This window comes from Ischnura elegans, chromosome 2, assembly GCF_921293095.1.
Source record: "Ischnura elegans chromosome 2, ioIscEleg1.1, whole genome shotgun sequence".
NCBI classification, from domain to species: Eukaryota; Metazoa; Arthropoda; class Insecta; order Odonata; family Coenagrionidae; genus Ischnura; species Ischnura elegans.
This window is the reverse complement of record NC_060247.1, coordinates 67,650,998-67,678,243: the sequence shown is the minus strand read 5'-3', so window position 1 is coordinate 67,678,243 and position 27,246 is coordinate 67,650,998. Positions and strand designations below refer to the sequence as shown.

At 39.6% G+C, this 27,246-nt stretch overlaps 1 protein-coding gene across 1 annotated transcript in view; it reads left to right on the top strand.

Moving 5' to 3' along the window:
* The window catches only part of LOC124153904 (disheveled-associated activator of morphogenesis 1), a 500,124-nt gene that overhangs the window by 86,023 nt on the left and 386,855 nt on the right, over positions 1 to 27,246 (top strand). Inside the window, exon 2 of the mRNA XM_046527301.1 lies at positions 12,448 to 12,566. The gene's annotated coding sequence lies outside the window, so the exon portion shown is untranslated. The remainder of the gene's footprint in view (positions 1 to 12,447; positions 12,567 to 27,246) is intronic.

Here is a 27,246-nt window from a genome sequence, read left to right as displayed (position 1 = left end):
TACTCAAACGGTCAAGTTATTCGATACTTCATTGCTTCTAACTCGACATGTAGTAACGGAGATACTTGTACTTTTATTTTTCCTTAATGATAATAATCGGCGATAATGTTGATAGTTCTTAAATGCTCTTATAGCATGAGCTATTGATAATCACGTATTAACATCGAAGTTCAAAAGAAAATCTTTCAGAAATATTTTTTTACTTTATATGCAAGGTTTTCAGAGAACAGTGGCCTATCTGACCGTAATAGGGACGTTAATATATCATACGTATGATATACGTATGATATATTGATTTCCATTTACCCATTTGAGCTTATTAGAGACTTTGGGATCGATAGCTGTTCATTGGGCGGTTGCGCATGGCTAGCAGTTATCTCCCTATCACATTTAGGTCGCTCTTAAGTTGTGGCACAGGCTTAGAAATCAGTCCACGGACTATGAAACCAGAGGCCTGGCTTGCCAATTTAAACTTCGATTTAATTCAATTGAGTTCGATTAGACTATGGCTATGTTATATAGGAGTGGATCCAATTATTTCATCGGCTGTCAGAGGCTATTTATATTCGATGTGCCTTCGATGGGATGATGTGAAATATATTATATTTCGGTGTGGCTATATCATGAGGGATATTTACTCAAGTTGTAAGCAGGTCCTCTGCTATGGAAGAAAAATTTTCCAATCTCCGCGTTTTTGCATACCAATAATAAGGGCTTGTCGAATAGGGAAATGGCTTAGTATACGTCCCAGTATTGTATTTTATATGGTCATTTTTATGCTTTTAAAATAATTTATCCCTTGTTTTCTCTCGGGGATATTTTCCTTCGGTTTATTCAAATATTGATTGATAATTACGTAAAATGGAGTATGTTTGGTGTAAAGCATAAAAATTATTATATGAATTAGTTCGTTTCGCTATCAAATCGCGATGAAATAAATTTGAATTATCAACATGCGTTTTATCTGGTCCTGGGAAGTTTTTATGGAACCTTACTATTCCAACATTAATACCTAACTCTTCTTCAATTATGTGGAAAAATGAGTAATGGAGTGGATAATTGTGGAAAAATGTAACTATCTTCAATTTCAATTTGACGAACTTCCACTATATCACCCGTGAATCGGTTGAATTTAATACCTAACTCATAAAATTATCAATTTAGAGAGATATATTTATATGCATGTGTGACTGCAAATTACCAATTTTATTTATAAGGCCTGCTGGGTACTTAAATATGCGAGTTCTATATGCAGTCAGTCTTGCATGTAGTGGAAACACTACCGAGTTAATGTTACTTGACCCAACGTCTTTCATTGACACCGGTCCCAGGAATCTCTCTGAAGGGGAGACGACACTCATTTAACTGTCAATTTATAGAGGCATATTATTTTATGTAAATACATGTGTTATTACAAATCACAAATTTTATTTATAGAAAATCTGTTCTGCCTGCTCAAATATGTGTGTAAGGTTCCATATGGAGTTAGTTTCAGTGGAAAATCTACCAAGTAAATGTTACTTGGCCAAAGTCTTTCATTGACACCAGTCCCAGGAATTTCTCTGAGGCGAGGGTGGGGGAGACGACACGTATTTCAATTCAATTTATTGAGGTATATTATTTTATGCAAATATACAAATAAATCACAGGTAAGAAAAGAAAGGGATAGGAACATATAATGATAAAAGGACAAGGACAACGGTACTGTGGTAGATGGAAAAAGCCAGAATTCAGAGGGTAAAAATGCGGCCTGACTAGGATATGAATACCTGTGTTACTACAAATCACAAATTTTATTTATAGAAAATCTGTACTGTCTGCTCAAATATGCGTGTTGGGTTCCATATGGAGTTAGTCTTGCCCTCAGTGGAAACACTACCAAGTAAATGTTACTTGAGCCAACGTCTTTCATTGACACCAGTCCCAGGAATGTCTCTGAGGTGAGGGTGGGTGAGAAAACGACGTTAGGAGGGATATGAACTGGAAGAGGGACAGGGGGTGGAAAGGAAAGGACATGCTGGGGAGCCGTCGCTGGTGAGACGCAAAGGAGACTACTGGGGAGGTGGGAGGGAGGATTCTCTGCCATACCCACCCAAGAACCAACACAGCCCCCACCTTCACCCACTCTGAAGAGAGCTCCGCTCCGTGTCGTATACCTTCCATTCCCATTTATTCTTTTTTTCCTCGTCCGTTTGTTTTATTTTTTGTTGCGAGCCATTTCCTCGCCAAGTTTACTCCCCTGGCTCATGCAAGGGGGTTTTGTGGGAGTGGCGCGGGCGTTTGTTGACATTAACGCGGGTTGATGCCTGGCGGGTTTTGAAGGGCGAGCTCTCGGAACGCGCGGTTAGGAGAAGGTTGTCTTTTTTTTTTATACTGTGTCCGTGGGTGTCGGTTCTGCGAGTGTACGTGTGTGCGAAAGGGGGTTTGGTCGTCGAGACGAAGTGTGGGAGACGCCCAAGAAGACGATGCGAAGTGACCTACACACTCGCCCTTCTTGTAGCGTTGTTTGACTAGGGATCGTGGGCATCGGTTACACTGGGGAACAATTTTTAAATTATTTTCACTTCAATTTCGACTTCAATTTTTGAGATGTTTTAGGTTAAAATAGGCATTCTGATTTCAAAACTGTAGTTAGCTTTCTTCTACCACGTCAAGTTTGTTCGCTATTCCCTGTGTAAGTGTGACCACACTCAGCTTGATTGAGTGTCGGTCACAGGAGGCATCATTGCTCTCCAATTGGCTGACATTAACCTTATGCGACTGTTGCCGGGTGACTGATGCCATCGGAGGCCAGCGACAGGTGCATAGTCGTGTAGTTATGCAGGAGATGTTATATTGAGAGGCAGGCACGTAGTCCGAAATTTGCTCAATAGGAAGCTTCAATGTTGAGCGGGTTGCACTCACTGATATTTTGTTGTCAATTCATGTGCATCGGTAAACCATCCCCTTGAATTATTATTATTATTATTATTATAGTATTCTACCGATTAAAGTAGGTTTCTATGGAGCACTAAAGAAGTAATCTAGGATAAACTGCATGAAGTTGAAACCTGAGTAGGCAATATTAATTTAATTTAATATTCTACCGATTAAGGTAGGCTTCCATGGAGTACTAAAGAAGTAATCTGGGAGCCCCCATTTCATTCGAGCACTGTTCTTCAATTCACTGTAAGGCCTACTCCCTTTCAATCTTATCTAAAAATCCTATTCTGTTCTTTCCCCTCCCTAGTTTACCTAACATTCTACCCTCTAACACCGTTTTCAACATTCCATCCCCGCTAAGTACTCCTCCCGTCCAAACCTTTTATCTCCTCCGTGTCTCATCTAAAAATTACCTCTCCTCACCCACCAGCACTTCGTCGTTTCTCCTCCTCTCTGTCCATTTCACCTTCTCCACTCTTCTCCATACCCACATCTCGAATGCCTCCATGCCTGCACCGTAGAGAGTTACTCTCCAGATCAAACTCTTCACTAGCCTTTTATTTAAACTCTTACATAACGATCCTCTCAGAAGCTTCTTCCTGTTCATGAACGCCTCCTTTGCTATTGCGATTCGCTTCCTGGTGTCCTTACTACTGTATCCGTTTTCCTCTAATGTGCTGCCTAAATAGTTGAATTGCTAAATCACCTATAATTTTCGTTTGAATATGACTGAAAGTTAAATTCATCGTTGGTTATTGTTAGGCATTATGAAATGTAACTGTATCAATAAGTGGAGGGTCAGAGTACAGGTGCTCCTGGGCTAGGTTCTAACGTGTTTGGCGTGTATTCTTTTTACAATTCTAGCAGTGTTTACTGTTTCGTTTTCATCCATATGAACTGAAAAATTTCCTGTCTTGAATTTGTTTACTTCAATATGCAAAATTCCTCTTCATTACGCTTGATCTTCGAATTTCCTGTCCGCCTGTGTTAGTCGGCATCAAAAGACATACGGCAACGCACTCGTCCGGCAAGCCTGTTTTGCCTATTTTATGGTGAAAATTGGTGATCAAGATAAATCATGGGCCCCTCACAAATGAGAACTATGTATGAGTAGTAAACTAGCAGTGTGTCAAGAAATAATGGACGTCCGACGACGAATCCATGTTCGTATACGTTGGTTAGTTAAGTTAATAACCCATGTAAAAGGCCAATGGTACTTTATTCGGTGGAACACGAATAAAAAATAAATAAAAAATAGGTAGACTGAAAAATAAACTGTAAACCAAAGTGAAAATGCTGCATATCACGTAAAAATTAACAATGAAATTGGTCGTTCGCCACCCGGCGACAATAGGGATGTAAAGAGAGACAGCAGAGTAAAAAGTCTTTCTCGATGAAATGCGGCACACTCATCCAATTATGATGGGATTTATTTCGAGGAAGTCCCAAGGATCAGATGAAATCCCGGGTGTGTCGCTGTGTAGGACTTTTTCTTTTACTTTTCCACATTTCGGGGAAGAATTTCATGTCACAATTTACTTGATGCGAATACTGAAAGCCACATTAAGTTTCCAGAAAGGGCACCCCCACAAAGTGGGCCTTGGCATATCAGAAATCACTTGAGCGGCTTCGCCAAGCTTATTATGAGAAAAAAAAACTCGATGAGAAAAATCTCAGGGAAAAAAATTTGAAGAAGGTCAATTTCGTAATATTCAATGTCGGCGTATAAAAGGCCCAAAATGACGTTGTTACGAAACGAAATAATGTCATCAAATGATTGGGGCAACACAGAATTGAAAGCCTACACGAAGAACAACAGCTGTGAGAGGCAATGAAAATATTCAAGTCATTTCAGGATGAGTACTGGTGAGTAAAAAAGGCATTTTCGATAATGCCAGGAAAATCCCAGAAAACTTACTCAACGATTGCAATATAGTCCTACGTAACCAATCCAATGGCAGATAATCGCTTTTTCTTGCATAACACTCACACGGAATAGCGAAGAGATACCACAACCACTACGAAAAATGGGAAGCGCTGGTTCATGAGCCCCATCCGTTGAGGCAGAGTGGAATGGTAGCTCCAGAGAGATTATCACTTTTCAGATAATCTATAGTTTTTCATATTTTTATGAAAACCTGTGTTCTAATAAAACAATACCACGTTTAATGTTTTCATTTTAGCAAAAGAAATTCATTTCTGCATATTTTTGAAAACAAATGACACACGATTATAAATTAAATTCGTGAATGTTCAGCCGCAAGTAAGTAATACGAAGAGTCTTGCTATGCTATAGCTTTTCTGAATTCTCTCTAAAAATTATATTATCAGTGAAATAGTGCATATCACACAAATTATTTCTCAAATTAATCTACCAATCGATTAAATCGTTCTCAGCTTTCATCATCACCCGAATTCAAAAGCTAAAATTTTGGTCCGGTATCGCTTTGCAGAATTTAATTTGAGCTTGTCTCAACTAATGACCATTCCAAATCAAGTTACTCCACTTTAATCTGTTGCGAGCTAGCAGACGCTCCTTTTAAATTTTCAAATTCTTGGTAACGACAAGCTATTGTGAACGAGGCCTTACTCTGAATAAAAAGTTCCAACCTTTACCGCTTCAAACCTTTGGATTGGAGTCGCGAGGACTTTTGCAAATACGAGGTCTCCTCCACTGACTAAGTGGGACGAGAAAATGGCAAATTTGCCGTTTCGCGCCGCAGAATGCATTCCCTCGAATAAGTACCCTAGGGACGCATCAAAGCCCGAAGAGAAGTCAGTGAGACCGAGTCAATCGGGTTTTGCATTTCATCCTCCGCGATCGATCTCACAATGAAGTCTTTCTGGCCACCCACTAATAATGCACCAGCTCAATTGCTCTCAGTCAGACTCAATGGCCAAAGAACCTTTCAATAACATGGCACTAGTGATACAGTATATCCATTCATTTCAAACTCCTGGATTGGGGCAACTTACCCAGGGCGGGACTCGAACCCGCGACCTCCTGTGTGGAAGGCAAACACTTGACCCCGCCGCCACATAAGCCTGCAATTTTGGATTATTTGAGGACCTTCCCTTATACTTCGTGATACAACTAATTGTAAGCATTTCCGAAAATTCCATTAAAATATATGTGTAATGCTCGTTTTAATTCTATGTATATTGCGACCAAAATAACTAATTTTTCACCGATTTACTATCGCTTTTGATTGTGTTGAGCTTCTTCCTTTCATTGCATTCATTCTCTCAAAATGTATCCTTTCTGCATCATTACAGCTAATACACGTTTCTCATTTGATCTGACGATGAATTTCATCGCCAAATCCTTTGCAAATCTTTAATTACCTCGACTTAATGCCGTGAATGAATTTCATTCATGATGGCGAAGGCATTTTGTTGGTAGAAGGATTTTCGTCTTTAAAAGGCTTTAAAGGAGCGCGTTTCCACGGCTTGGCAAGCAAACAGGTGCTAATTCCGTGGCGTGAACTCAAAATTTCTTCCCACAAGAACTTGCCGTTCCTTCATCAGCTGATATACTTTTCTCATGGAATGCCTGAGACACAAGGTCGTAGACCGGTGTTTTCATGCACATGTATGTCTCGCAGCATTAGGTGAGAACAGAAATCTCCGTTGGGAAGTCACGGCAAATTTGTTGACCAATGTATTTTAATGATTCTTTCGCATTATTTGGTAATACGCCTAGGAACCAGAATTATGTCTTAGGCACGGTAAAATTAAACTCGCAAAAATAGCTGATAAAACAAACTTTGTCATCAATATCTTAATATGTATCACGTTCACTTTGATATTATAAATTATATCACTTCTAAATTTGTCAATCTTAACCGGTCATTACAAAACCCTATCCTATCAAATTGAGTAAATTTACCTTCATTCTTGAACACTGAACGTTGTGTTGCTTGCCACTGGGTATTCCTCGTATCCTGCAAATATTGTGGCGATTTGATTGGAGCTCTTGTCCGCTCGTACGTGGGACTATAAGCATTTTTCTCTTCGCTGGTGGTCATTAAAAATTCCACGGCCATTAAACGGAGTAAATTGAATCCCACCATTGAGCACTGACGTGAGATGTTCGGGAGGAAGACAATGATTTTATTGTCTGAGGGAATCAGGCGGGGCTGTTTCGCAAAGAGTGCCTACCCTTACGTAGGGACATTCATTGTCCGTGTCAGTCTCGTATGCCCTTTCCATCGCTGCCCCTTCTTGAATCCGTGGAGGAGAGAGGCTCAGTTCGCGGAGGCGTATCTCTTCAGAGTCTTTGCAGATCTGTTACGTCGGGCGCCCTCTGTCGCCGAGAAGGCCAGGGTTTTTGCGGAGCGCCGCAAATCGACGTCACTTGTTACAACTAAAAATTAACACGATTTTTTAAAATTACTCCTTTTCACTTACTCCTTCATCAATCATCAACATCACTAAAAGGTTCTTATCTAGATTTTATGATAGTATAATTTGTATATTTTCATAACGCGAAGAGAGTTTACCATTATAATTGGCGACGCGACGTAAAGCCAAATATAAAATACGTAATTTTCTAAAAAAAAGCGGAAAAATTCCTGTCTGTTAGAAATGGCCTTACGTTGACGCAATGTATATAAGTTAACAATTTTTTTATAAAAAAATAAACATGAAGTGTGATATCCTAGATATATGACCACATAACTTACATAATCAAAGAGATTTTCAAGAAAGTTGAAATAATTATTTTTATCCGCCGTTTTCCCGATCCGGATTCCGGACCACACGGCGGCGTGCAGTCGTCGCACGGCAGTCACTCCCTCGGCTGCGGCACCGTTGGGGGGGACTCTTCCCGCTTCTCGGTTGATTCACGGCCCGTCACTCGCAGCTTCAGCCTCGCCTCTTTTCGCCCCGGACTCGACGCAGACACTTCATGCTCATTCGCGGCTTCGCATAAATTTCCACTCACCCCCTCGACGTGCCGTGTCACCTCACCATCTTCTGTCTCCAGCCGCGCGGTCCTCGAGTCACCAAGAGTCCTCCGAGGAAGAGTGTTCGCTTCAAGATGCTGATTACATAGGGTTCGGCGCCGCCGTGCCGTGCCGGGACGTTTTCTCTCCCTACCCTGCTGTCTCGCGGGCCGTAGCAAGTTCCTTCCTGCTGCGCATCAATCAAATTTTGATCATAAAATGAAATTTTTGGTCGATGTGGTATATCCATTCCATTTTATAATCGGTAGATGAATGAGTAGACCCATTGCCATTTCTGTATTCGTTAATTGGCGACGGCTTGTATCGGATATGTATCATTTTCATAGTGGCATTTATTTAGTTGACAATATATTTTCAGTTATGCTACGCAAATTCTTTTAATAGCCCTCTTGGTGATTGGTGTATGCATCATTTCCACATTTCTATACATTGAGCCACCGTTTTGAAAATGATGTTTTTTCTAACGGGAAATTAATTTCTGCTATTGATTACTTCTGTAAAGGCCTGTTTACACAATACATTAACACGTACGCGTTGATTTCTGAGTGCATGTACGATTTTGGTGAACCGGAGCGGAACATGTACGAATTCATGCAATCGCACAAGTTGGGTGAATTCACAGTGTTTCTTGGCGTTCATTCTCGCATTCATACATTTAGACATTAACTTGTATGAACCAATGTACAGCGTAAACCTTCCTTATTATTTTGTGTTTCTTTGAGCATGATTTTCGAGGAGGTTTAAGGACGGAAAATGAAAATACGAATAGCATTTTGGAATATAATGAATACGTGACATAATGAAAGCACTTGTCTCTTTCCACACTTCTTTTTTTTACCGACCCAGGCTTTGACACATAATCCCATGTACGAGATACTTTTACGAGCTAATGTGCCGCGTGAATGGGTCTTCAAAGTTCGTGGTTAGTGTCTAAATGTCTAGCAAGTTAATGTGTAAATGTGTGACCATTAACCTTGAAAATGGCATCATGTGCCGAAACTTGGGTCGGGAGAAATAAGGATGTGTGGAAATAGAAAATTACTTTCGAGTATGTTAAACATCAAAGATTTCCATCGAATTACTCCTTAAACTATTTTTTGGAATGAATACGTTTACATAATATAAGGGGGTTAGAAGGCAAGGGATACAAATGATTTTCTTTCTAAACAGGGTTAGGTACAAAAATTGATGGAAGAAATACTGAAAAACTTGGTGGCCAAGGGATGCGAGTGATTCTCTGTTCTGTACTGACATCAAATGGAAAATCAAATGTATTACTAAATATCTAGCTCATCTTGTTTGTTTTCTTAACTTTCTATTCTGTGCCTAATTCTATTTAGAAAATTAAATCACTTGTACCTCTTGGCTTCTCAACCCCCTCATACTTTTTGTCATGAATTTCTTCTCAGAGATTTTTAGCCAGCCTACCACGATGATCACGAATGAATTCTCTCTTGGAAAATTCTTTAAACAAAAATTCCACGTTCCATTCTCGACGCATCTCAATGGGAATCAAGTGGAGAAACAGGAGTCCCATGCGAAGCCGGTGTATTATTGTTCGCAATTGTATGCTTATTTAGGTCTTTCCGCTCCCAGGAAAGATTATAGGTTACGCGAGCCTGATTTATGGCAGTCGTTTTTAAGTATTCATCCTTGTCTGGAGCCCTCGCATCACACGTCGGTGAAGGGCGACTTTAGTGTGCTCAAGCCTTTTGAGTTACCGTTCCCTCAGGGTGAAGGCGTAGTGCGTATTTTTTTCTCCTCTTTCCGAGGCTTGGCCCAAAGAGCAGTACGGTAGTGCTGCTTGCCACAGGTATCCCTCGCACCCTATAAATATTGTGGCGATTTGTATGGGGCTCATGTCTGCTCCTGCGTGGGACTATAAATATTTTTGTCTCTTTGCGGGCTCGAGAATGCATCACGTTTCCGTTTCTTGCCTTCTTTTTTTTCAGGCGTTTCCACTGAGACATCCTCCTCTGTGGGACTGTTGGCCCATTCAAACTCTGAATTCAACCTGTTTGGTCCGTCATGATATAAAATATTTCGTAGTACATTTTGATGGTGCTATTCTGGTAATTTGCACCTTCATGTTGCCTAAGGAAATTAGCGATGACTTCTCTTTGATGGACATCTCCTTGGGATGATCTATAGAAAGTTATCGATAAGAGTTCAGGAAACGTTCATTATCTTCAGCGCGGATGCGGGTAACCTTAGACGACCACTGTCTATTCCTCTTGTTTAATATGCCCATTTATTTGATTATTTTCTTTAGATATTATAAGACTGAGTTTAAACGGTAACCATAATAATCATTCGACGTACATTCTTAAAGAAGACTAATTTCGTCCAGATAAACTGATTGGACGACATATTCTCGTGTGTAATCGGAGGATGGAATATTTATTATCTTTTAACTGTAGTAGACTTCTAGTTGACTTAACTTGGATGGCATGTTTTTCCACGGAAGATCCTATTTGGGGACGTGGTTGCGAGAAAACATTTATCTATGCACGCGATGTCCACGTGATCACATTTTCCTTTATGCTTTGCTGAGGCACGCTTAGAATTTTTATCCTACTCTCCCTGTGGTGTCATTGGGTTTGCATGGTGTTAATTAGGTTAATGGTGTGTTAGAATGATTCGTGGCCATCTTTTACTGTACTTCTAATCCCATTCCGTGCCCTGAATCATAATTGTGGAACTCACACGTAAAAGGTGAGCAACGTGAGAGTTTTTTTCAACTAGATCAAAAGTGATAGCGTGCATAAGTAGTTTGATTAATTGAGCGTGTGTCGCATTTTACTAGCTCTAGTTTAACCAAGTAGTTTTTTGCCTTCTTGCTACTTGCGGTGTAAGTTCGATTTCTCGTAGTTTTACACCTATATAATTTCTCCTGTAATCCGTACTTAAAATTGCAGCTGCTACATTAAGTCATTATTGTACTTGCTGTAACCCAAGTGAAATTGAGTTTATTTCAATAATTTGTGAGAAAGCCATAGATGATATCCAAACTGTATACTGAAAATTAGTAATCTATGTTTTGTTATAGTGAATAAAAGTTTTTGATGAATGTATGTTAGGCTTCAGTACTCGATATGAAGCCTAATAAATGATTAAGTGCCATGCCGCTTAGTAGAAATTTGTCTTCACCAATCAAACCGAATTTAATCTCGAAGACGTTGCTTAAAAATTTATTTCAACTGCGTGCAGTCTGCACTTTGTTAACCGTTTATTTAGGTAGCCTTTAATTTTGAAAGTCTCCGCCTTGGCTTGTTTGCGTAGTAGTGGGCGTTCTCCGTGCTCTTTGGCCCATTTAGGGGCCTCCATTCGTGTTTCTTCTGCGTCCCAGCCGAAGCTTGCAGTGTTTATTCAAAGATTTTATGATTTGGGCCTATCTCTCTTGTGGTTTGCTTTTACGACCGATTCTAAAATCAATAGCGATTGACGAGCCGCACTTGTAGATTGTTTAGTGATAGCTTTTGACTTGGATATCTTGGAATTATTTACGAGTATCTCCCCAAGTATTATCTAATCATGGATGCGACGAATGTTTCGGTTTTATTTATCAACAAACGCTTAATCGATGTTTACTCGATACCTGCCGAAAGATTCAGGTATCTCTGTTTGTAGTTCTTTATCGAATCCTATGTAACCTTAAATTCGGGCGAATTACTGAAAATAGATTTACGCTCCCTTGCAACTGTGGCTGTTAAGTTTGCAATTAGCTTCTGCACCTTTTGCACGTGCACATTATAGGGTCTTATGGTTTTCAAAGATATTAGTGTGACACGTGTTTGACGATTTTGTGTAAAATTTAGTGGGGTCGGGCAAGGGACAGTGCTCGGTACTCATGGATTCAATTTCTCGGTTCATCCATGAGCAAAATGATGCCAAATGAATATTACGATATACGTAGATGGTTTTATGTTTGGATGAGGACCCTTTTCTATTTATAGGTTTCGTTTACTTCTGATCAGTGGCCGTACTATTAAACTAAACCTCTCCCTTCAACTCTCAACCAGTCTGTTAATTTTTTTATTTTTGCGCGGAAAATTTTCTCAAGGAGGAATAACTCCTCAATTTGAGATGTACCACTGGTTATATAATTGTTTAAAAGTGTTAATTTGGTTTATTAATTTTCGTGGGATGGTCTTTATCTGTTTGGTAATGACTCTTCCTTGCATACGCTGTGTACCTGTGTGTTTTAATGTCGGCGGATCTTCATTCTAAAATAATAAATTGGAGCTAATCGTGCGCCTCATTTTGTGTACTATTTATTTTCACAGTCAGCCTGAATTACCCTGAAATCATTAAATAGATTCTTCTGAATACATGGACCATTGATACCACTAATCCTTTCAGTAGAAAATATCTAAGGTTGTAGTCCTTGTATGGCTAAAAGTTTTTAATGGGTGCTTTTTCTGTACGTTCCATTTAGCATGGAATCGGATTAGCGAAAGGTATGAGAGTGAGCTGGTGTTTTCTACTCCATTATGTGTATTCTAGTTATGCTTTTGCTTTACAAAATAAATTGTCTAATGCAAAATTTTCTTTACAGGCGAGGCCGCTATCCACTGCCGAGTGTTTTTTGGAATAATCGTCAGTGCCTTGTTCTTCGTCCATTGGATACACTGCCGAAGCATTTCTTCTTCTACCTACCTTGGAGAAGTTTGAAAGGTAAGCTTGATTTCTCATTTAGAATTAACGTTGGCGTATTTCTCAGACATCGTTCCGTTTTTTTGTCACCTAAATAAATCTTCAGGTATCAAAAGTATCATCAATTTATTTATGAGATCAACAGAAAAGAGGGGCGTTCTTACAATCGGGAGTGCTACGCTCTACGGTAAATACAAATCAACTTCTTTAACGTTCGGGACTTGTGGCCATGCATTTGCATTTACACTCCGTTTACCCCTTTACAATCATAGAAAAAATATTAAACAGATGAAAATTTAAAAAAAGTTTTGATAAAATTTAGGGGACGGGTAGAGCGTTTGGACGCTTATCTAAGGGCCCATTGTTAATTGAATGCTCAATGAGCAATATCCAAATTCGTGGAAGAGCGCTTCCCCCCACTCTACCCTAATCAATACCTCGAAGTGCTAGGTGGTACAGGGAAAGGGCTCGGACGCCTTTCCATGAGTGTCTGAAACACACGCCTGTGGCCTACAAGGGGAGTGTCCGAAAAGCGGGCCTCAGAATTCAATCAAACTTCGTAGTGTTATGGTCCATCTGGATCTGTCCTCGAATCACCCCCATATGGTTATACAAACAATAGTAAAAAAAAAACATTTAAGCATTTACAGATTAAAGTATTCCCATATAAGGACTATTTTTAAAACGAGATTCTATCCATAGAAATCGGAATGGCAGTCGAATACCGTAACATTAGGATTACGGCTTGTGGTTCTAATATGACAATAGCTTTGACCTGTAAATGCTTAAATGGGCATTTTTTATAATTATTGCTTCTGTAACCCCGTGTGGGGGTGATTCGCGGACAGCTCCCAGGTAGACTGTAACACTGCCAAGTTTGATGGAATTATGAGAACCGCTGTTAGGACACTCCCCTTGTCAGTCCCGGGTGCGCCCTACCCTCATATGTACAAATGAACCCAGACTTCCTATGTAGATATAAAGTCACCAAACGAGGGGATATGAATAAAACTCGTGATGTTAGTGTCGTGGTGCCTTTTTCAAGTTCTGAAAGCAAAAAAAAAACGCTTTATTAACAACAAAGTTGTAATGCGCTCAATATTTTGCCCATGCGTGTGTTCTTTATTTTCGTCGCAGAATCTTGCGTGAAGCGAACTATTTGGGTCAAGGTCTCGGCTTATTAGGAAACAAGCATATGCCACTCATTAATTGAAATATTAAGTGAAATTCAGCCTGGTTTGGATGAATGGGGCCACCTACATTACAGACCCACTGACTTGGTTTGCTTTGGCGCTCTCATGGGTAATCCTTACTTTTATTTTATTTTTGTTCTGCTGTGTTTTTGTTCAACGCATAAGCTCAGAGTAAATATTAGAGCGATTTCGTTTGTGCGCTAGCGACCAAGATTGGAAAGGCAAAAATCCCATCTTACGTGATATCGGATGTTTCTGATAGACTGATTCCGACAGTATTATATGTTTGAGTGATGTTAATTTCGATTAAAATTTATTATTTATATGACTATAGTGCTTTCGAAAAAGGAGAAATATAAGGTTTTTCACAAATGTTACGTAATGTGTAATTTGTAAGTACATATTTAATTTTTTTCTAAATTTCCATTTCCCGTAATATATATATTGACGGTGATAATTCAAATGTTGGCCTCTTCTTTTTGTCACGTCGAAGCTCCTTGAAAGCTCTTGTTTTCATTTACTCCGAGCACGAGTGATCTATCCGCCAATTTTGGAAAATTTGGCGCGTGTTCTGAAGTCATGAAATGGCCCGTGCCTTATGCGTGCCGCAGCCTTCCTTTCGATTCCCTGCCAAATTGTAGTGACCTCGAAGCGGTGGCGAATAATTATTTCTCCCTCCGTAATGGCGAGGAGGAAATGTAATTCGGACGCCGTCGTCTCGGCCGGCTGGCTGTTAAAAAGCTTCCCCCGTTTCCGGGAACTCAACGGGCCATCTGCCCCCGAACCGCGGCGAGTCGTGAAATTATGCCTCACCTTATCCCAATGCTCTCGGCACATGTACGAACCCCTGCCTTTCTCTCTCTCTTCCTACCCCTATATTCCCATATTCTCCTCTTTAATAGGCTCCAGTGATCCCGAGGTTTGTCTTCCCCTCCCTTCCATCTCTCCAGCACTAAGCACGCGCCTCCTTCCCCCCCCCCCCTCCAAGACTGCCAGTGTTTTCCACAACAAAACGAGGCAAAAAAGCGCGCCCTTTGTTATCCCCAGTCGCTGCGTCACGGACTGCGAAGCATCTACGGCACGTGGTCAAACGATAACCTTCTTTTCAACCCTCTCTCGCGTATAAGATTATGAATATTCCTTTCATTTTTCCTATTTAAAATTTTAGGCATTTATTAAATTAGCAGCAGTGTTTACGTTACCTTCGGGAGGCCCTGTGTTCAGTACATAGTTGTAATTGAAGGAATAGTGACATTACGCTGACTTGACGACCCTTATGAAATTGTTATAACTTCCGGAATCCATATCAATTAATAAACTTTTTGGGTTAACCCGCGTCTTATTGCTTAAAAGTCAACGTTTCTTCCCCTCTGCCGGGAACGTCTTTAGGGCTAATGATTTTCAGTGGAGGAGACATCTAGATGATCACATTAGTCCTGAAGAGGTCCCTGTCTGAGGGGATGAAACGCTGAATTTTTAGCCACAAGACCCAAAAAAATCAATTAATTAGCGACCTTGGTCTTAAGTTTTTGGAGTGTGAATTTTTTCTGATTTCAAAGTAGAAGTGATGACTTATTCACTCCACTAGATAGTTGTGGGTTTCAAATTGTTGTAGTTAGTCGAACTTTTACTTTCGATTCTGAAAACTTGGGTTTGGATATCTGATCTGGCGTGGATTTTCCTGTGCATAAGACAGAGAAGAGCACTCAAAATTATTTTTACGAAGGGAGCTTTAAGAATATTGGTAGTCTTTATGGCAAAGTTCGTCAGCTCATGAGTTCGGTCGCTTGAGATCTTTCTCAGCTTCAAGAGTGGAGGCTTAAGAACCTCGACAACGTTACAGTGTTAATCGCATTGCTAAATAGCGAGCGCGTGGTGCATATGAGTTTCCAAATTGCCGACATTAAAGGTGTCATCACTTTGTCGACTCCCTTCTATTAAGTTTTCGCGAAAAAAGCTTAGTTTCAATTTAGCGTTTGATAAAATTTCGCCGGTAAAAAGGCTTAAATGGAGTCCTTTTCAAAGCTTAGACTTGTTCCTATTGCGTCAATTCCAACTGTTTATATGGTGGTCAATTGCGGAAAATATAATTTTAATTTTCCTGAAAATTTCAAAAATATAATCGTTCTAGTTGTAATCCGCCGACTTCAGCTCAAAATTAATATTTATGCGTTGGTATTTTTTAATTTCACTCAGAAATCATGATTTTCCAGAATTTTTGCCATTACTTGTCGAAAAATGCGATCCGAACATCTACAGAATTTTCATCATCACCCGGAAAAATAAGCGCGGAATAAATGGGAAAGCTTTTCGTTTTCATACGAAATTTGCGGTAAAATTTGTTTGGAGCCTTGGAGTGACCGGACAATCTCCGCAAGGACTTTATGAGATTGATGCGAAGTTTGGCTCTCTTCAGTCGATGAACCATAGATGGGCCTTTGTCCTCAACCCTTTCCCCGATGTTTTTTCGCTTCCTGCCTGAGCTCAAGCGTCCCGCCCTCCTCTCTTCTGCCCCAACGTCTCCATTGTCTGTTGTCCCGATGGATCGCCTCCCGTCCAATGCATCATCCTACGGTCCATTGTTTCACTCGCATAACCTTACCTCTTACCTATTTCCATTACTTTTGAGCTCTTTTCAAATTTCCCATCCCCCACAAGACGAGGCTTCAGGTCGTTCAAAAAGTCCATTTCCCGTTTTATTCTTACTAGCCGAAAGAACCGTCAATTTTGACGTAAAATGTGAGAGTAAGAAATAATACGATTTTTCTTTCCACATAGAGGGACAAGAATAGCGTGTAAATGGACGTTGGGAGGTACTCTGATCAGAATATTGATATTAAAACTTGTTAGCGATGGGTGATATTCTGGTCCGATATTATCCGACTTCGGTGAAAGTTACTTGTGGTGTTGATTATCTATGTAGTTCACATTTATTTCATTCAGATTATTATTGTTACGAAGGATATTTTTGATAAAAGCTCTCGGAAATAGCTGAGTAAAGGAGTCATTACAGTAAGCAAAGTCATACGAGAAAATAATCGTTGCCACTGGCCTGATGTTTAAGTTTAGTGTACGGTTAAAATTAGTGGATAAATTTCGAAACTTGCTTTAGCTTTAAGTAAAAAAAATCTCTACCGTTTTCCTAATTTAATGGTCCTATTGAAACAAAAATGACATTAGATGCCGCCTACAAGATCACTGGAGAGCCATTAAAAAACAGGCAGTTTCGTACCTCAGCCATCGCCGAACACGCATGGAGCGGATCGAAACACTATGTAAATGTGGAAGAAGCAAGGGTGATCACAAAAGAAAGACGCTATTATCAGAGACTCATCAGAGAAGCCATCGAAATAAAGAAAAACCCAAATAATTTCAATAGAGAAGATGGCTACGCACTGCCCAGCTGTTGGAAACGAGTTTTCAGCGAAAACGAGAAAGCGCACTAAAAAGAACCAGCCCCCGGCTGAAGGAAAGGTATATGAGGAAATCACCAAGTGCATCTTGCTCTTCGGACCTGAAGAAGCAAACTGCAACGTTTGCGAAACATGTCGTCGCATGAGATGAACAGATGCGGGAGAGAATCTGAAAGCAGCCAATCGTCGACACCACTCCGCGGAAGCCTTCTTTCCAAAAATGATATTACCTTTAATGATTATTATAGCAATGACCTATCTGTTGAGGTACGCAGGAAGTAATTTTGGGCTAATATATTCTCCACGGAGCTACTCCCCAGGGCGTTTGTCTTGAAAGCAGTTTTATTTTTCTACCCTGCCCAATGCGCTTCTATTTCAGCCCTTCATCAAATTCACCGAGGCTATTCTTTTCCTGCATATATCTAACATCCTCCCTTCTATTACAACTCTCAACATCTCCTCTCACAAGAATACCCACTCCAACCACACCCTATTCTTTTCCTTCTCTACTTCTTCTTTATCTCTACCGTTCGCGTCCTTCCCCCTCGGCGAGTTCTACCTCATTATTGCGCCATATTGTTCACCAAGTTCTTATTCTTCCGCACCCACATTCAGGTAGACTAAAACATCATAGTCTGTATTTATAAAAGACTCGTGGGGTGGGTAGCCCGTATTGAAGATCGAAAATGTTTTTGATGATCCTTATTCGTGTACTTTCCCTCATGAATCTGCCGTGAATGGCAGGAGAAGCGGTTTTTATAGCTATGGCGTGCTTTCCCAATAGTCTCGCTCGACCTCCCTTGAACTCTCACGAATAGTTTGACATTAATTGCAACATACATTTAATGGTTATAATAATACACCGGGAATCGAACACGGTTAGTTCATGGTGCATGGTTTTTAAACGAGAATGGCGCTGCGGTTGGCTGACGTTGTGTTTAAGAAGTATTAGTTAAAAAATACATAAGTATCTAGGGTCCCCACATTTCGTGTACTATAATTTTGATGGAAATAATTGTGAATGAAATATTCCACCGATCAAAACTCACTCCGTGTATCAAGTTTCCAGTTTATGTAAGCAAAATTAGAATATATCATATTGCTGGCGATATATATGATTATTCTCCTTGATACTGGCCACTACCCAGAAATATTGGATATTTTTAGAACTAGTGGCCATTCCTAGTCGAATGGAGACACCAAGGATGAAATTCGCATTGAAAAAATCGTTTGGCTCTGCCGGAATTCGAACCCGGATCTCCCGATTGCTCTCAGAACCCAGTCTGAAATTCGCCTAGACATAAGATGGCTTTGTGGTGTAACTGATTACTGTTACTGGTCCTCTGACACTAGTTACAAAGCCACCTTAAAATGCCATCTGAATAATTCACCATTGTCTAATCAATAGTGCCCCTTCTTATGTTTAATAATTTTGTTTTCTGTTAGTTTTTATTTTTGTGCTATTGTTTATTATCTATTAGGTATTATTTATTTGAAGAACAGCCAATGTAAAAGCCTTTGTGCCGTTTCTGGTGATGAAATAAATAAAATAAAATAAATAAACTGGTAGCACAGAACTGGGTTCGAATTTCGGCCGAGCCCAAAGATTTTTCATGGCAAATTTAATCTTTGGTGTGAATTGCATCCGTGCGCCCGACTGCGTTTGTCACTTGTTCTATGCAGTGCTTCGAGTTAAGACATTTGAAATTGTTGAGAACCAGTAGTCGCTTATCTGTCGTGTGTTCGTGTCCATAGTTACGCCAAGTTAAGCTGCTTTGAACTGGGCTTACGCCTATTCTCACTGCCAGGAGACAAATGGAAAGGGGGAGCAAGGCCTTACCACCTTTCGAAGACACACTGACTCCGTTCACTGCTCCTAATTCGGCCGCTCCAATTAATTCACCCTCAACCCTTTTGCGCTACCCCTTTTATTTCCCTCTTCTTTTTTCATAACCCTTCCTCTCCATTCTCAACCCCTCGCGGCTTTTTTCCGCTCTCCACTTTGGCGATATTGCCCCGTCTCCCCCTTGCCCTTAAGCTTGGGTCTTGACTCGTTGTACCCCCTTTTACAAACCCCTAGCAGCTAAGAACCCCTTTGGCAAGGTCCCCAAACTGCGCTGCGACGGAGCCCAATGGGAACACCAGCGATACACCGATACTATACGGTTAATGATGGAAACATCGATTTCGATTAAAATCGATTTTTCCATCGATCGGAAATCGAGGTTGAGTCATAATATTCGAGTTCCGATCCAAACTCGATTTTTCAACTTCGTTCTTGAACATTTCGATTGATTTCCACAGTGTCACTACTGGCCTATCATGACGTCATCCGTCCCATTAGTAAGACTTTTCTCTAAAGCCGTTACTGTTGGAAAGGCACAGTCTTAATCATCAAAAAAGCATCTTATTCAGTATACCTATCTAACAATTTTGGGAAGCCTAAGAAGATTTCGAAAACTTCGTTAAACATTCGAGCATTTGTAAATTTTTACTTCTAATCATTCGAGCATGCATTTTATAAGTTTTCTTTCTTCTACTCAAATGTATGTTTTGAGTGTTTTACGAATGAATAATAATAGTAAACATGTTTCGTACAAACAATTTTTTTCGAAATAACTGTCGATTTTATTGATTAATAGATTTTTTGTTTAAAATTTCGATTTCTGTTGAAAAGTCGAGCTTTTCATTTCGATTAAAAATCGATTGCTCGAAAAATTGATTTCGACCGACATTTGTCCATCACTATGTATGGTGCACCTATAGATAGGACTGGTGCGTAAATACAATCCAAGTATCGATGCAATTCCTTAAGCACTGAATAACCTTTCATGGACACTACCCCCTCTTGTTTAGAAGTTATAGTTAACCCATCTTTTATGAGTGCTATCCATCTCCTTTTGAAGATATTAACTATTATTTCATTTAGTTGTGTGTTTTACCTACCAGACTTCAATTTGAAACTTTTGCATTGTGAATGGTTATGTCAAGAAAGGTGTAATGAATATTTCGGATGTAATATCTAATTATTGGTTGTGGCTTATCTTTCAGGTATCGTTATTAATTTAGCATATTTCCATTGATTCCTAGGTGAAATTAGTAATTATATCGATATTAATATTAATCACGCCTAGGAATAAATGGTTTGCATGAATGATTTCGTGATGATAAGTATCGATTCATGAGTTTAGATAACAAGATCTTTCCCTCGACATCCTTCTTTGTTCCTATTTGAGCAGACGTTGTTGTTTTTTAAAGTTTATTTTCCTTTTCATTAGTACTACAATCTTTCAGCTGGTTTGAATAGGTAAGGGTAGAGCCAGAGAGGAGTAGAGCTCACCTCAAACCAAGCTGAAGGAATGTGAGATTCAAGGATTCTGGGCAGGGGGATAGCTCCTTTCCATGGGCTACCTCGCAATTCGATGATTTTAGATGTAAGACGGGTTTGCCTGGAATTCCTTAGAACCCCTTGCTCGCCCTCTCTCAGCAGCCAGCTGACTGAAAGACCCAGTGATTAATTTCTATCCGGTACCCGATAAGCTACCCAGTGATAAATTTCTAAAATTTTAGAAACCAGAACGCATACCCACACATTTAATTCACGCACGATTTTAAAGTATAAGCTGACGTCCCTCTTAAACTTCCGATTTTTTGAACTTGAAATAAAAGTTACAATGAGGAATGGAGGAATCATGTTTTACCAATTAAAAAAAAAACGATGACTTTTTTAACGAACCCAATTTTCCGTGATTGGTGCCGAAACGGTGTTCTGGTGCTTTCCGGCCTAAATTAAGCACTGAAACTACAAGAAATAAGATTTCCATGCTTTTCCATGCGAATAGTGTGGGTAAATTTATCTCGGAATTCCAACTGGATAAGTTTTCCATTTTACCCAACGTTTCGAGGTCGAAATTTAACCCGGTGGGAGTCCCGAGAAAAGTTCACCCAAATTAATCGCCGGGAAAACGTAGAATCTTATTTGAGGTGGCCTCAGTGCTTAACTTCGGCCCACCGGGTTTCGAGCTCGAAACGTTGGCTAACCTGGAGAATTTAACCAGGAGGGAACCCCGAGAAAGGTTTTCCAACTGAATTACTATTTCCATAATGGAATTCGTAGGGATCGAAATCGCTGTATCGATACTTCGGATTCGAAGTCACGTCTCGTACTCCCGTCACCCTCTGTCGTCGCATTTAGGTGACACTCTTTCCCTCCTTATTTCTCTCTTGCGTGTCCCCCTCTCTCGGTTACCGCCAGACGGCGAAGTAATTGCCCTCCTCTTGCCTCTCGTAATCTTCTTTTCTCTTCCTACGCAGAAGGGGGAATTACGTTTTTTTTTCTTTCGTTTTTGAAAATGCCATTAGGTAAAGTGATCCTGATGTCGGATCAGGGAGGTGACGCTCCTTTCCGGAGCCGCATTCACGGAAGCCTTGGGTTTAATTGCGTGTTTATGCCGCGTTTGAAGGGATTGCATTTTCTATCGGTGTTTGTTATTTTGTTCGTATTTAGCTCGATTCTTCGTCTGTGGTTGTGAAGACCCAAGTGTGTGTGAGCCGACGAGGTTTGACATCGCACCATGGACGCACGGGCAGGAGGATTAGGGTGTTGTTTTTTTAGTCCCTACTTAGATCAAAGGCTTGCCGATTCCCTATGGGTCTTTTTTATTCTATTTAATATGCCATTTTTTATGCCTTTTACCCGGACTTAGTACCTACATGCTATTGTTTGATTTTTATTTCCTTAATATTGCGGGCATTTTTAATTGACGAATACAGACGTTTTGAGGTCTTCCCTAGCGTGGGTTTCTGGTAATCGTATATTTTTTACTTTAATTGGGTATATCCTGCATTCATAAGTGTTTTACAGGTGTGTTTATGCGTGTGTGATGCTTTTAGTATTCCCTGGAATAGATATATGCTAATTTTAAAATATTGATTTTCCTTGATAATATTCTTAGGCGAGGGTTTGATATTTCTATCTGTGTATAAGAGTATTTTTGTTGAAGGAATTAAAGTTTTTATTTGCGCCTGTTGTTTCATTATTTTCCTCTGAAAGTGAATCCAATGCTGTAAGATTGTAGATAATGGTGGGCATCATCTTATTTTATTGTGCTTTCCTTCTCCGTGTTCTCTTTGAATAATGTTTGGAAACTTATGGTTGCGGACGTTAGTTCGTTTGATAATTAACAAAAGACGCCGGATGATAATGTTTTCGAATTATCAAATGGCCTTTGCCTTCAAATGGTCTCTTTTGCTATATTGCTTTTATTTATTCATCTTCGAACTAAGTTCACCAGTATCACGTGTCATTAAGTACTAAAATATTTGATAAATTGGCATTTAATCGTCGTCACTAAAAACTATTGTCTTCATATTTGTATCCTTATTAATTATATTGCACGTTCAATGCTCTCGACGTGTTTGGTTATTGTGTTTATAGTTGTAAGTTTTTCACGATTATGCTTTGTCTTGAATTTTCCTTGAATGGTTTTATTATCCGTTTGATATGGAAAACTAGGAGTGGTTTGCAAATTCTGTGGCATATATCTCCTGTCTGTGGCTTTTAGTGATGCGAGTTTCTTTTAGCGGTACCACTTGATACCACTCCCGCACTTTTCTTCTCAATTTTTTCCTGCTAGGGTTGAGCTTATTCATTTTATGTTTCGCAATTGTTTTCCATTGCCTTCCCCGGTTCGTGGAATAATGTATAGAGGGAACCTCTATGGGATAATATTCTAAGTGAATCAGAAAATAAATCTTGTCGGAAGAATTTTGAGCATAATGTTTCCATTCGTATTATGTAAGGGGCTGTGAAGCGCTGACAAAAGCTACATTTTCATTCGTTTATCAAAGCGAACTTGTTAACACCCCAGGTGCTGAAAAATAAAGCATTAACGAGTATGGTGAAACCTATTTAGACTGTCATCGAATAGTGAGAAAGATTGGACTGCGGGGTGTTGATTTTATTGCCGATTTGATTAATTTCATTTCTCATTATTCTCTAATGGTCCAATCCAATTTTGAAACTCGTTTGCATTCATCTTGATGCAAATCAAATCGCTTTTATCATCGATATATTATGGATTCTCTCTCATACAGCCTTCTCATAGAATAACTTTCATATGAGGTTTAGTGGATGAGATACCTCGCTATTAGTAAAGCTCGTAAATCTAGCGAATTGTTATTCCTAGACCTAAAGTTATGTGTCTCCTTATCGACATTGCCTAATTAGGTGAATGTAATATTATCAAACGAAGGAGTAATCGGCTATCGCGTGATCTATGAGGTTGTGAAAATCACCAGTGGAAACCGATCATTACTGGTGTTGTGTGGGTTATGAATTCTTAATGGTCCATCATTGAACGTAACCAAATACGTTTATACATAGTCGTGACTATTCCCTGATATCGAAATTCAATGTTGGACTCGGAAATATTTGTAATACTTTCGTTCTGTCGAGCCCAAATTTCGATAATATCATTTTTTCCTGTCGCTGCTAACATAAACAAATACTCATTTACAAATTTGACCGCAGTATATTCACAGGTACTATTTATTCAGAATTGAGAATTTTATCCTTATGCCTACCCATGGGGAGTCATACTTTTTTTGAGAATTAATCTAGCTGTCGTTCTATCAAACCTAAGGTTATTATCATTCGTGTCTGTAGCTGATCTCATCAGAAGATGATGCTTTGCAATTTTGGCTGAATAACATTTTTAGGTGCTATTTTGTTCAGAATTGAGACTATTTTATATTCATGTCCACTCGCTTAGGAAGCAATACAGTCCTTAAAAATCAATCATTTAGTGGGAAGACTACCCATATTCGTGGGCTTGGAGTGCAGCGACCAAACCAGGATGCTGCTCGAAGCTATAAATAAAATTCATTACGAGACGGAGCGAATATTCTCCGCTTGAACCATCTCACGGCTCGTCGCCTTCGCCCTTTCCAGTAAACGGGGGACTCCGTGTCAAGCGAATAGGTTCCGTTTCTCCCGTGCGCTCTGCAACCCGTGCGTGCGTTGCCGTGGTGTATACCGAAGAGGGTAGTGGCGCTTAGGGGGAAGTAGGGACACGTGGATGCAATTCAGCATTTTATTGCGCCTTTAGTCGCGTTTTAGAGTGCTCTAGAACGCATACGCTCGTGGGTATAGGGGGAGCAGTGGAGGGATAAAGAGATGAAGGGGGATATTGCTCCAACCTCAATCATCCTCCTAGCTTCTGGCTCATCTTCGCCTCCTCGATTTTTATGGCGCCATATAGAATAGCCGAATGACGTCATTTGTGTTAGAACCTGGACAGGTTGACGGTTGTGGTTAGGTAGAGAATGTTAAGTCCGCAAGAAAAGACGTGAGTGACACCAGTACAAACACGGGGTGGAGGATGCTGAGGGTGGTAGTGTTATATTTGGTTTTCAGTGTTCTATATTGGTTTCTTGGGGACATTCTGCTGCGTTAGTGAGCGAGTAAGGTGTTTGGGTTTTACTTTTTGTTCTGCACTTTAATTTTTGCGTGTTTTACACATTGTTTCCCTCAATTCCCTTCCTTTCTCTCCATTATTTTCCTTCACCTAATCCCTTAACTTGGCCGCTAAAGGGAACGGCCTTGGGTTATTTTATTTTGTTCAAACACTGCATGGCCGTAGAACACTCATTACTTTATAGTACGCTGTAGTAGAGAACAAGTATGCAGGCTCACAATCAAAACATACATTATACACACTGAGATGATAGAATGCGTAATTACTGCGGCACTTATTCCCTACCAAATCCATACAGGACTTAATATCTATCAAGCAATCATGTGTGCTAAAACGCCACATCGTGACGTACCATGTTACATTTAGTACCTGAGCTTCACGCTACGCTGGGTATTCTGCGGAATCAAGTAGGTGAATCCTAGGTTAAGATGCATTTCCGTTTCAATCCGGTCTATTTATATATCTTAGATGTCATGTTCCTCTATTTCAAAGTGGGGCATTATCCGTCACATATAATCTGCAGTATATGAAAAATTGTATACAGAAGATTTTATCTGCAATTATAGCTTGCCAAAAGCCAGTTTAGATTTTAGTTTCTCAGTCGATATCCTGATCCCATGAGTGATGCCATATGATCCTTCCCTTAAACATCGTTTCCAAAGAAGATTTACTTCAATTTTTGTTAAAATACCAGGCAAAAATATCATTATACCTGTTTCCTGGAACGCGGATTCGCGCCAACTGTTAATATCACGGAAATTCTCCGCGTTTGGGTAAGCTTCTGTTTAATATCTTCTTACAGAATTGGCTCTTTCATTTTGGAATTTGAGCTACATGCTCAGAATAATATGTTCTATAGATATTTATTGCCTTCGCTAGCTAGCATTTTAGTCCCTCGCTCAGGTAAAGATCCCCAGGACGAAAATAAAATTCACTAACTCTTGATTAACTTTGTGGTATTCCATTATAAGTTTTCCTGGATATCACACAATTACTTATAGCACTTATATTTTTACACTGGTATAAGTAATTGTGTGATATCCAGGAAAACTTATCCGCAGGATGGCTCATTTGACGAATTCAAATGTAGAGCGTTGGGCAGAGCTCGTCTTCAGACGCATTCTTCGTCCTCCTCCCGTCTCTATGCTTCTCTATCTTCGTCTACTTTCGTTTTGCTTTCGTTTCGCTACCTATTCCTCCTTGTCCCGTGAATTCCAATCCCCTACGGGGAGCTCTCGTTCCGTCTCTTGGTGCGTCAGAGTGACGGGTATTTATGTGGTATGTTTGCTGTAGGGGTCTTTACGACTGTTACCGCATTGCCATGAAAATAACCCGTTCCTTTCCCACCGCACGTTCTTGGAAGCCCCTCACTTCGATGTTGTAAAGAAGGTTCGATCTTCGTAAAGGGAGATCAGTTTTCGGTCGGCATTTAGGCCTCTCTCCTTCATCGTTCGTGACAAGGGAGGGTGGATTTGAACTTATTTGGAATCGGATCCCGTTGTTTTGTTGCCGTATTTTCTTGTGTGTTGATTGAGTGATTTATGCGAGACCCGCCACAACCGTATTTTCGCGTTTCTTTTTAGGCGCTACGACATAATTGGGATAGGGGTGCGTGTAATTTCTGTGGTAAAGTACTATTCTGAATTTTCTGAGTGAAAGAATTGGTGAGGTTTAATTTAAGTAACGTGGAACGACCAGAATTGAGTAACAATTTCGTCAGTGTGAAAGTCTGAAAACAGGAAAACCAAATAACAAGTTACCCGGATAAATATGTTCGAAACCGGGTTTTCGTTATTTCTTTCATTTTATTTCTAATGTAGCCAATTTATCGCTCAAATGGATTATTTCAATTTTGAAGTCGGTAAATTAAACCATTGAGTGCGTATTCCCGTATAAATACTGTTTTTATTGACTTAGCTACTAATTGACTGCCTGGAATTCATAAGGTTTGATCTGATGTTCAAAGAATTCATATTATTCGGTGTTAAATTGGTGGTAGAGATACTTTCCCGCTTGATAAATTTACTTCGCTGTATGGGAAGACAACAGTATTTATAAATTTGTTATATTTTATAAATAGTGATGATTAGGATTTGTTCCTACGATATGATTTTAGTGGTAATTTTTATCTGAGAAAGGCCTTTAAACAAATGGTTAAAATGTACCATTGTAATCTATTTTTGGATCATGATATCATTTTTTTTAAAGTGAAAAATAAAGCTCTTTTTATGCTATACATTAAGTAGATTGGTAGATTTTGAGTGAGAGAGTCATACAGAGAAAAGCTTTTCCTATCGCATTAAGAAAATGCGTTTTGCCAAGCTATCATTTTAAGCACTCTTACCAATTGATACTCAAGCAAAATTTTCTTGTGAATTATCGGTTAAAAAAACTGGTATTATCCTAAAAGAAAGCGTTTAAAGTATTTTCAAATTTACTATTTAAGTTTGTCAACTGAATATTAATATGTTAGATTAGAATTTTATCTTGCGCATTGGGAAATGTGATCTTTTTATTTCGAAATTAATGTCAGGCCAAAAATTCTTAAATTGTCTGAGAGATTTTCCTGATTAATTCCTGATCCTTACGAAACAATGAATATAAAAAGTATGCGCGA